We start from the raw sequence: 10,716 nt of genomic DNA, 5'->3' as shown, positions 1-10,716 counted from the left end.
GACATACAACTACACCAATCTATAACATGCATAGAAGACATGTTGCTAGTAAAAATTTATAAAGAGTTGGAGTCAAATGAACAAGCATTCATCATTATTTTATTTCATTGATAAACAATAATGTGAGAATGGCCTAGAATATGTTAATATATTTTATTTTTTTTCTTTAACTATTCTTGAAGACATAATTAAATATTACTATTTGAAAATAAATTGATAGGGTGTTGCACACTTATAATCTCAGAACTCAGAAGGTAGTGAAAGGAGGGTTGGAATTTCAAACTTACCCCTGTTTATATAGAAAGTTTGAGGCCAACCAGCATACATAAAACACTGTCTCGATTAAAAATAAAATGGATTACTATTTGATTAAAAATAATTCTGGGCATAGTACTTTCTTTTAACAGAAAGTGCTTACAGGTAGATTTCAGGTGATGATGAACTTCTAAAAGGGGTTATGTAAAGAAAGAAAAATAGTGGCATTGGCATAAAAATAGATGAAATGATGAAATTGATAGAATGTTCATATTCTAGAATGATAGACAGAATTGGCCCTTTAAAATCATTGATGACATCACAAAGCAAGCATATTAGCATGAGAAAATAAGAGAGAGTTATAATCATGACTGTGATTGGACTTCATGAATATAGAGGCAGTGTTATGAGAAGGTAAGATTCATAGTGTCTTCAAGAATTTCACCTCATAGGGTATTTAAGCTGATTATTGTGGGAGCCAAGGAAGCTCCCAAACTCAAAGCTGAGTCTCAGAGGAGAAAAATCACATCACTCACAGAAAACCTGTATGACACAAGTAGACAAAGAGGCCATGAGAAGCCAATTCCTCACCAAAGAATGACAGAGCTACAGAAATCAGAGATGCCTGTCAAAGGAGGATGTCTTTCACAGAGAATCGAGTACTTGCAATGCCACAACAGCTAACCCTAGCCAGTTTATACATTTGTGTAACTATTAGGTCTCTAAGGATGGGAGTATTTAACCAACATGATTGAAAAATTCTAACCACAGAATTAGTGCCTAGTATAGAGTGAGAGCTATAATATATATAATCTCACTAGTTTTATCCATTAATGAGATGGTACTTATTGTTGAGTGTATGCCTTTGGAGGGAAAAACATGTAAAATATCTGCCTGATCAATTAGATATACTTCAACAAAAGAAATATAGAGATGCTAAATTAAGCCATTGAACCTTACTTGTACTCCAATTTATTGATCAACAAGCCATGAAGAGAGGTTGCTGGTAGTTTAGTGGTCTTTTTCTTTCTTATTTTCTACCTGAAGAAAATTATACACTTATGGAGCCCTTTAAGAGATAGTTCAGTGTAATAATCTGGCATTGTATGATTGCTTACTTTTATCTCTATTGCTTCTACAAAATACTCTGAGCAACAGCAGTTTGTGGCAAGAAAGAGTTTGCTTGAGCTTACAGGTTGGAGTTCATCTTTGAGAGAAGTAAGGACAAGAACTTGAAGCAAAAATTATAGAGAGATGTAGTTCGATAATTTACTCACAGATTCATGCTCAGGTAACTTTCTAATGCATCTCAGTACTATATGCCAAGCAATGATACTACCCACATTGGCATGGGCATATATATCAATTTCTGATCAAGACAATCACCCACTGACACACCTATAAACCAATTTAATCTGGATAATCTTATGTCTTAACTGAGAGATCCTTGTTAGGTGACTCTAGGCTACATAAAATTGACAGTTAAAGCAAAATAAGATAGACCATAGTTAGAAAGAACAAATATAATATGATTATTTTATCATTTTATTATATTAATTATATCATATTAATCTCTTAAAAGCCATTTGAGCTTGCATCTTCTAAAATTAGTAGACTGGTAAGTCATTTCTAGAAGACACAGCTCATATTATACTTTGGATTTTACAATTTTTCTGTCCCTTCTTTCAAGATGTACCCTGAGTGCTATGTGTGGAAAATTTGCAGATTTCTTACCATAGAGGACATGTAGAGATTCTTAGTCATGAAAGTTACTCAACAAAGTTACTTCATTTTGGTTCCAAATTTTAGAGAGTTTGTCCCAAAAGGCTTTCATAGGTAGACACTAAAGCTTTTTTTTGAAACCTTAAAGCACTTAATGGATAAACTACTGGACTATGAGAAATTCAATTTGCCTTGAGTGAGAATACTCAGAGGAAATACACCAATGGTTAGATATGTTTGCATAACATCCTTCATGATAAAATAACACATTCCACTGTTTGCTACCTTGACTCTCTTCTAGTCTCTATTGATTCTAGTAAGGTCAAAAGAGAGTCTCAGGATGTGAGCACAACCTTAGAGAAGAGAATAGATAGAAACAAGTACTTTACTTCTTTCTGGTCCATTCTAATGCAATAGACATAGGACATGTAAGGCTTCCATATAGCCTTCCAAGTTTTGACCATATTAACATCTTTGAGCAATCTAGTCTAAAACTATAGAGGGATATTTTTCTCTCTTTAAATATTTGTAATAAAGATTTCAGAATTATCTGTCTTTTTATTTATTTGAATAGCTATTTTTACTTCTTATAGAAGCATATACTTTACACTACCATTAATTTCTTTTGAATTTTGAGATTACTTCAAGAAGAGTTTTCAAACCACCAGTCTTTCTCTTTTCCTTTTGATATGAACATAGTAATTTCCCCAGGAGAGAATAAATGTCTATTACCTTAGACAAGGCATCAAGATCAAAGAAGCAATCCCACATATGTCTATTTGGTGAACCAATGAATTTTCTGGGGTCACAGAAGTCTGGATTAGCAGTTATGCAGGGATGTAAAAAAGTCAAAGAAAGATGGATACTCAGCAATGAGTGTCTCCAGACATAGCTGTGACTCCTTCCTGCCTATGATGCAGGTAGCTGGCCAGTCAGAGAGTCCCCTCTTCACAACAGTCGTTATTGCTTACACAACACTGAAAAGTAGTCTTGTGAATATCTGGAGTGTCATGCACTTTCTGAGACTTATACATTTTGTTTTTTTTTTCCATGAATGTCAAGTTTCATTGACTTCTGGCATCTTAACAAATCTTTTTCTAAGATTAGGTGTTTCACTTCATAGAAAAAAAGTTTATACACCACCACAACTTTCTGCCACAATCCTAAGCCTTAGCATTATATAACTCTTCTCAGACTTTTATTAGCTTTGGGTCCGTACATTCTCTTACTATCTGGTTAGATGAACCATGTGTTCAGTCAGATAGGATTAATACTAATATCAAAAGCCTACTTGTAAAGATTTTGAGTTATATTCAGTTTGTTTCCTTTGCCTAAGAAAATCCTCTGAATGGTAGTGTGTTCTCTTCCCACTTGGGAAATCAAATTAATATATATTTATGAAAAGAAAATCCTCATTTTTTTCACCAGAAAACCAAAAATATTCTCTTTTGGTATAGGCCTGTGAAGTAAATAGATGATATGCAGGGCACAAAAAAAAATGGACTCTAATCTCTTCTCTGTGTAGTAAACTACTTGAAATATCAGTAATTTCCAAAGAGTAATGTTCAGGTAATCTAACTAAGGATTGGTCAGCTCAAATTATACTAATCCTTAAAAACCTTGATTCTGCCAATCAATAGTAATAAACATTAACGCTTACATGTTTCCTCATGATCTTGTCCTGTTCATATATTCTTGTTTCTGCTATAAATGGCTCTTTTCTTTTTTGACCTTGAAAGGGAGAAACTATATACTCTTCCTTATATTTTCTCCATTTTATGCACATTTATTCAATATGTGATAGCATGTGCTATTGTGTACTTTATATGTCACTTGATGGATTTTGGATATGCAGTAAATATTTAATAAATAATATAGTGATAATTCTTCTCAGAATTACTTTATAATCATATAATGACTTTGTCTTTTCTCACGATGCACTCTGCTGTTAGCTATTTTACCTTATTTTAATATATTATGTAAAAATTGAGAATGTAAAGTCAAAGTAATTTGGTACATAGTATGAATGTCACTAAAGCTAGAAATATATTTTGTATTATTTTCTATATAATGTGTGTGTGTGTGTGTGTTAAATGCTTTTCTAAGAGTAAATAAAATTACTTTTATCCCAGTCTCTTCCCGAGTTGATGTTTCCTTTGGAGAACATCATAGGATAAATCAACACTTCACTGACTGATTTCTTGAGATCATTTGCAGTTTTCAGCCTTCTGCTTACTGATGTCAGGAGAGACAGCCATGAAAATAATGTGTGTGACAGGCATCATCATTGGCAAACATGAATAGAATTTAAGTGATCATGAAAGCACCTTCCATAGACCTCAACATAGTGGGATGAAAACTCATTTGCAAGTATTATTTCACTTTGTGTTCAGTGTGGTCCACAAAATCTACTTATGAAGCAGTAAAATTCAGGGGCCTAGAGATACAACAACAACCTCAAATACATGACAGGCAGAGCATTGCTGCTTGGGAAATATGAAGAAGACACTCAAGAGACAGTTTATGTTTCAAAGACACTTAGATTTTATTTTAAGGAATAGTCAGGGGCCAGCCTATTGAAATGTGCATGATCAGAAAACATGTATTTAAAATACATCTCATTATAGCCTTCAAAGGCAAAATCAAGATGATGGTAATTCTCCAAATGCTAGAATATATTGTGATTTACAGTTTTTTTTTTTTTTACTTCACACTATCTGGTTGCAAACCTTTACTTGTGTGGAGCAGAAATTTCCATCTGGGACCCATTCAAAGATGAAAAAAGAACTCTGCGTAGAGATGGCAGGAGACAGCCAAGTGTACTAACTCATTCTCTGACCTCTGTTCTACATGCACATCATGATGTAAACTCCACCAGCACACATGCACACACTAGATATGCACACAGAGTAATTGAAACTTGCAAATGAATTAAGCAATTTCTGCCATTACATTTATATCCACTTTTCCTAGCATATTTTTCTAAGAGAGATTAAAGTAAAACCTCTAATCATGCACAGAAGCAAGGCTTCAGAAGACACTAGTTAGGCATTTCATCTGCCACTAAATCACTAAACTTATTGGTACATACATAGGTTTCTTTCTCAAATGACTAGTGTGATGACATTGTATTAAATAATTGGCAGAAAACATTCATTATTTGCAAATGCAAGTTAAACAAGATTTTATACACTTGAAACTCAACATTCACAAAATAGTTCTAGGTGTACCTTAAGTTAAACTCTGTTGTTACCACTTTCCCTCCTTATACAACACCATAATTGTCACCAATGAAACAAATACCATTTCAGCCACCCATTGTGTACATAATGTATGTATAGCTAGTTAGTACAAGTCACAATAAACACAATTTTGTAATGACTTATGTGACATTAGTAGTCTGGCATCCTTTGTATTCTATCCTCTATTTAAAATTTTAACTATTTTCATATTCATGGTAATGCACTCTTCATCAGCATTCTTCACTGGTTGGGGCCAGCAGCTAGTGGTGAGATGAATGGTGTTCCAGTACAAAAAAAGGCTTGTCAGCAGCTATGAGGCCCATATTAATCCTGGGACTCTGCCCATGCCCAAGAGTTTACAACAGTTAATGAAAATTCAGTATTAGATAAGTAATAACACTTCACAAATACAGAGCAACATGGTGGGATGAGAAAGCCTATGAGAAATAATGGGATGATGGACAATCTTTTATGTGGAATAGTGCATTTAGTATTCACTGTTTAAAATAGGATGCGTGGCTGACTTAACTATACAACTTTGGGTTCTCATGTGCTTTCTTGTATAAAGTATTCGATGTGGAAGAAATTGCAAATGATTATTTAAATGTTATAAATATATTCGGAGAGTTTTACATGTGACCTTGCACATTTTACATATTCCGCCTTATTCCAACCAAACTGAATGTTCACACATGAAATTGATTTGTTGGATTAGATTTCTTTGCAGTAGCAATTGGTGTCATTTTCATGCTATATTGCATTTTTGTTAGTGTTATTTATTTGTGTACTTTCATTTCCCACGTATTTTTTTCCCTAAAAATAACAGCCAGAAGTGAACATACCTATGTACAGACACACATTTTTCTGCAGATCAAAGAGATCTACTTAGACACTATCCTGCCTGGCTGCAGCACTGATACTCTATAAAGTCTTAGAGAAAGGCCAGTGGATCAGCCTGACACCCTTTAGGGCCAGGTGTGTCATTGCTATGCATTTGGTTCTATGACCATGCTTAATAAGCTGCTTCACCTATTTAGATAGTCCAACCCTGCAAATGCCCTTCAATTTGGCCTTAATGCCTAAAGTCTGAATTGTCTGTTAGTGCTGCCCCTTAGACTTTCAGAGTCTGTACTGAAGAACATGAAATACTTCACAAAGTCAAGACTATTAGTCCATTACTCTCATCATTTAAAATAGGATTGGATGAGTATCAAGGAATATGGTTTATGTGCAAATCATGTATTCTCTGGGAGATAGGAGGAGATGGCCAAGATGACCTGCTACTCTGGTCATTTTTAACACAATGAGGATTTGATTTAGATTTACTGCCAGAGAATTCACCAAGAAAATGAAAAGTTGTCACCTATGGTATGATTAAGGCCTTTTATTATCCTCATTGTGAAGGAAAAAGACCCTGTATGTTATGGGGAAAAAAAGGTTTTGAATAGTTTTTGTTTTGGGGCCTAATTAATTTAATTTTTGAGAGATCGGGGTACAGACAGTTTTAAAAACATGAGGAAAAAAAGATAGACGTCCTGTCATTTAGGAGTTTACAACTTACTGAGAGAAGATTTATAATGTGAGGTGTTCTCTGTAGAGATTTTTTAAAAATTCTATTCTATTAAGAGGATGAAGGACATGAAATAGAAAAAGGAATTATTGAAATATTCTGCTTGATTGCCTCCTGCTCCCACATCTCCCCTGGCACTGAGAAAAAGAAGAAATGCCTTTGATTTCTTCCTGCTTACCCCTCTGGTTGTAGTGGCCTTGGACTGACGTTGCCTTTGACAGTTTCGGGCTTGGTAACTTTTATGCAGTGCACAAAGAGCATCAAAAGAGGTTTTACAAAAGAGAGAGTACACATCCAGTGATCAGAGTTTGAGAACAAAACACTGTTTTTACTTTTAGAAATATCATGTTTAAAAATATTACTGTTATATCCGTATTATGATGTATGTCAACAATAAGTGTGCTGTTCCTTGGAAACTTAGGAAGTGGCCTTTGTTTAAGGCAAAGCATTATAAATGTACTGTCATTATATCTTGAACATTTTCTTTGTATAGTCATTTTAATTATACTTTTATCTACTAGATGTGACAGCAATGAGTTACTATTTTATAATTCTTATTAATCCTTTGTTGTATCTTGTTTATTGTCCACTTGATTGTTCACTGGTTGGCCAATTATATGTGGATTGTAATACATTATCTCTTGCCCAATGGTGCAGAAATGAAAGCTATGATATGGTTTTCTTGGATTCTGTAGCCTAAATTTTGGAATGTACTTTCTTGGAATGGCTTACCTCTGTTGTGTGTTAATTAGAGCTCTGGCTGAGAAATAACAGAGCTGCCTAGAATAGCCCAGAGCTGAAATCATTGGAGAAGCCTGCACTCAGATCTTCTCTTCCAAGTTGAGGTTACGTTGCCATGAGGTGATGACTCAGCTTCTACTTGCTGAACAGAGTCTCTACTTGGTATCTCTGTCTGATTTTTGTTTCTCACAGAATGACAAGAGAGAAGGAAGAAGTATGTCGAGACCATGAGCTCCAGTGGTCAAGGTGGGAACACATGTTTTTTTTTTCTACATCCTGATGCCATGTGATGCTACTGCTACTGAATCCTACTGGCTCCAGTTGAATTACTAAGAAAGCCTAGAGAAGAAAATGAGAGATCTCCCCTTGAGGGGGATAGAATACAATCTCCCTGCAGAATAGGAAAGGGGGTATTGTTGTAAGTGTTTTGTGGGGTGGTGTATGATAATAAGCAATGAATAGTTGATGAACTTAACAAAACTGAATCTTGAAGCCAGGGAAATCATGTATTTCATGCTCCTGTGGTATTTTGACAGACTCGTTTGAACTTATTTTTGTTTCTGCTTTTCTGTTTAGTTGACAGTAGTTATGGTTAACTTTATGTATCAAATTGATGGGGGTGCATAATGCCTATAAATAGGGTCAAATATTATTTTGAATGTTTCACTTGAGTGAGTTTCCCGTTTACATTTTTAGATCTTGTCTTCTAAACTATGGAAGAGTCTTATCTAAACAGGGAAGTACTTAAAAAGAACAAAGATCATCATCTCCAGCAGAAAGCCATCTGATACAGATGGTGTTTTAGATGTGGACTGTAACATCTGCTCACCCTGGCTCATCACAGATATTTGTATTTGCCAGCCTCCATAATTTTTTGGACCAGCACCATAAATCATTTGTATAAATATGAGTGTGTCTTTATATATATGCATATAATTTTTACACATATAAGCACATACAAAATGTATTCTATACTATTTTTCATATTGCTGTGAAATATAACTTCAACCTAAAGTAGACTGAGTATAGTTTTAAGTGATTTCTTTTTTTTAGTCTCAGGGAATCTAAATTTTCCTCAAACTATTCCTCTGGCTAGGTTCCCTTTTTTCCTTCCATTGCTTCCAAACTTCAAGTAATATTTTATCCAAGTTAAAAACAAAACATGTTAAATTTTTGCAACTTAAGAATCCAGGTATACAATATTGTTCTGCTAGTTACTACAGGCAGTATTTCCTCTCTGGTTGATCTTGTAGTAGATCATAAGTAAAAAGTAACTTTGAGCATTGTCCTCTGAAGAACAGGTCAATGAATTATTTCTTGCAAGTTCCATGATTTTCAATCAATTATAAATATTTGAAGACTGAATTTTCTATGTTCTGATCAATTATAGTGCAGGCATGTAAAGCAGGACAGATTTTTCACTTTGATGCTTAAGCAATACACAGTCTAAAGTTACCTTGGAGATTTAAAAGGTAACAATATTTCTTATATCTGGTGGCTATTTGTCAAGCTTCTCTGTAGTCTCCTGTTGCTGCTAGTGTTTCTGTAGGTTTTAACAACAAATGCACATGATATCATTTTAAAATTTATATCCTCACAAATGAATCATTTGTAAATCTTTTCTATTTTCCTCAGTCTATGACCCCTTCTTTACCTTAATTTTGCTATTGTTCTTTTTTCTTTTATGTCATTGTGACAAATTACCCTGACTAAAGGAATTTCAGGGAGAGGGGCAAGTTTTATTTGGTTTACAATTTAGGTGACTGTCTGTTATTACAGGAAGTCTCAAAGCAGGAAGTCTCCAAGGCAGGATGTTGAGACAGCTTGTTATATCACCTGTACAGTCAAAGACATTTTTCTTTGCAGACTGCTGTTTTCTCTGGTAGTTTCTTTTGCTTAATGCAGTTCAAGGCCCAGCCTAGGGAACAGAGCCACCTACAATGTGACTAGTCAATTAACAATCAAGGAAATTCCACATAGATATGCCCACAAGCCAACAAGATCTAGATAATTCTTTACTGTTATTGCCTCTTCTTAATTATAACAATTTGATAATAAGAACTAACCATAAGACCATAACTAATTATGGTCTGTAAAGATATATCCTGTTTAAATATGAGATCAAGAGACCTTCAGCTGCACCTATCCATACTACTGTTAGACATTCACAATAGATCCAGACTTTTTTCAGAAGAAACTTAGCATGATCTCAGAGTCCTGCTCCATGAGCTTCAGGGATCTACAGTCCACTGAGAAAACTGATGCAGCAGATGAAACTACTTCCTATTTCTGTTGTTGGTTGTTTCTCTTCAATGTTGTGTGTCTTTATTTCATCTCTCATGACTAAAATCTAATATATAAAAGATACTTAATGGTTTTAATAATGATGATTTTGTTTTTCCAATGATAAAAATGTTTTGGATGTTTGTTCAACATCTGAGAGAAAAATTTACTATGTATGAACAGAAACTATGGTGTTTGCTTCAAAACCTTAGTGAAGAACATGGCCTTGGGATAGTGCTAAGAATTTTGTAGTTAACTGGCTCATGTTATCTTAAAATTTAGTGCTTAATTGGGACATATATCATTGTAGAAATTTAGAAAAGCATTTTATAAAACAGCAAATACTCCATAATGATTCAATTAAATTGAAATTTAACATCAGCTATTATTCTTTGTGGCAAACACATGTAAATTGTTGATTTGTCAAATTCTGTGTTTTCTTACTTTATACTATAATCTTTGAGATCTGAAGAAAATTTTAGGGAATTTTTTGTACATGACAATGAATTAAAATTCATAAGCAAAATGAATTAAATGAAAAAATGACTACATTGTGGGGAAGCCCATTTTGTTTTGGTGATGTTGCAGTTTGATATGTATTCCCTCGTAAAACAAAGCCTTTTGCTGGATATGGAGTTCAAGAGACAGAAATATATTTTCTACAACTCTCTCTCTCTCTCTCTCTCTCTCTCTCTCTCTCTCTCTCTCCATATATAGATAGATAGATATAGATATACATATGTATATCTATATATACATGTGTGTGTATATATCTATATATATACATGTGTGTATGTGTGGGTGAGTGGGTTCATATGTATGTATGAGAAGTTTCACATAGCTTGTTTCTGGCTGCTTCTCACAGGTGTGAACAGAATTGATTAATACACCCTGCTAAATGTG

General features: G+C 34.2%; 1 long non-coding RNA gene across 1 annotated transcript; it reads left to right on the top strand.

Moving 5' to 3' along the window:
• The first annotated feature begins 608 nt into the window (after positions 1 to 608).
• LOC143435172 (uncharacterized) lies at positions 609 to 8,407 on the top strand. The gene is made up of 3 exons (XR_013105231.1): positions 609 to 669; positions 7,723 to 7,776; positions 8,227 to 8,407. It is a non-coding gene; the product is annotated as an uncharacterized LOC143435172 (long non-coding RNA).
• Positions 8,408 to 10,716: the final 2,309 nt, after the last annotated feature.

The sequence above is a fragment of the Arvicanthis niloticus genome, chromosome 20, assembly GCF_011762505.2.
Source record: "Arvicanthis niloticus isolate mArvNil1 chromosome 20, mArvNil1.pat.X, whole genome shotgun sequence".
NCBI classification, from domain to species: domain Eukaryota; kingdom Metazoa; phylum Chordata; class Mammalia; order Rodentia; family Muridae; genus Arvicanthis; species Arvicanthis niloticus.
This window is presented reverse-complemented; position numbering and strand designations above follow the sequence as displayed.